The sequence below is a fragment of the Onychostruthus taczanowskii genome, unplaced genomic scaffold, assembly GCF_017590055.1.
Source record: "Onychostruthus taczanowskii isolate IOZ18803 unplaced genomic scaffold, ASM1759005v1 scaffold131, whole genome shotgun sequence".
Lineage (NCBI taxonomy): Eukaryota > Metazoa > Chordata > Aves > Passeriformes > Passeridae > Onychostruthus > Onychostruthus taczanowskii.
In genome coordinates, this window is record NW_024498474.1 from 524895 (window position 1) to 526408 (window position 1514).

A 1514-nucleotide genomic window follows, 5' to 3' on the forward strand; every position below is an offset into this window, starting at 1 on the left:
TCCTACTTCTCTGCTAAAAAATCTGTATCTATACATTTGATCAGATACTTATTATGATGCTCTGATGTTTGCCTGGGTCCATGGTGCTACTACAGCTTATATTAAAAGGGGAGCATCATATTTTGTTTATGTTAAAGGCAAAATGGCATCACTAATCCGATTTATGGATTTAGGTGTCTACATACATTCTTTTGGTCTTGTAAGCGTGGGGAAAAGGCAAGAGTAAAAATTGGAATGGAAAATTATTTTAAAGGGGATGTAACTTCAAGGAATCGTGGAATGGTTTGGGCTGGAAGGAACTTCTAATTCCAACCCCCTTGCCATGGGCAGGGATGGTAGATAAAAATATCACGGTTTCTTAAGTTTTTTTTTTTTTTTAAGAGCTTGTGTTAATGTGCTGTGATTTCAGAAGATGTTCCACCTCAGAAGTTAAACTCCGCAGTTTTAGGGTGTAGTTGTTACTTTATTGTATCACTTTTCAACGTGGACAAGCCCTTACCTAGCACACTGAAATCCCTAAATCTGCTTTTACTTCCATGTTTTCCTGCTGTAGCATTGAAAACTTCAACATAACACTTAGTTATTTCTGAATAGGTCTTTTTCCAAGGAAATTTTAGAGTGGGGACAGTTTTGTACAACCTCATGTGAACCGAATCAGTTGTATTTGACCCAAATTAAAGTTCACTCGAGACAGCAGTACTTTATTTTTAATCCAGGAGGGATCCCAGAGGGATGTAGAAAGTCCCTTGGCAGGGACCAGCTGGAGCTTAGCACAGAGGTGCAGGAACTAGCCGGCTTGGTCCAAGTGCCTGTTTAAGAGTTAATACTTTATAAAACCTGGTGGGACTAAAAGTCGTTCATGCTGACTCACGTTAGACAGGTCAGACCTGCAGATTTACTTCAGCCTAATTTTGTGTGAATATCAGTTTCTGCTTGACTCGGTGTCTTCCAGTTGTATTTTGCAACTGCAGCACATTCGTACTTTAACCCAAATTCTTAAAAGTGATTGTATTCTGCAAAGGCGCATTCCTGGCGTTTGCCACAGCCTCGCCAGAATTGGAGGGTTTGGGATTTGGGGCTGTTTTGTGGCTGGAAACAAATCCGGTACGTTCATACCTTCCAGATGTTTGCGGCCAAGTCAGGAACACTTAAAACAATCAATATTTCGAGGGGGCGGAAGGAGCAGGACCACCTCGCTGTGGGGGGGAGCTGGGGCTGGCGGCCGAACGGGGTGGGGGGTTTTCCTCTGGGATGCGGGGGGCGGGCGAGGGAGGGGAGGAGGTGCGGGCAGAGGGGAGGAGAGGGAAAGGAAGGAAAGAGTTGCGGACGGGTCGGGCCGGGGCAGGAGCCGGCGTTGCGGAGGGGCCGGGCGGGGAGGAGCGGGGCTGCGCTGCCGGGGCCGGGGTGCCCCTGTCCTCCGGCGGGTCCGAGCACCGGGAGCCACCGGGGGCGGTGGCGAGGGCGGGCGGAGGGAGCGGGGAGGGAGCGGCGCGGCCCGGCAGCGCCGGCGGAGG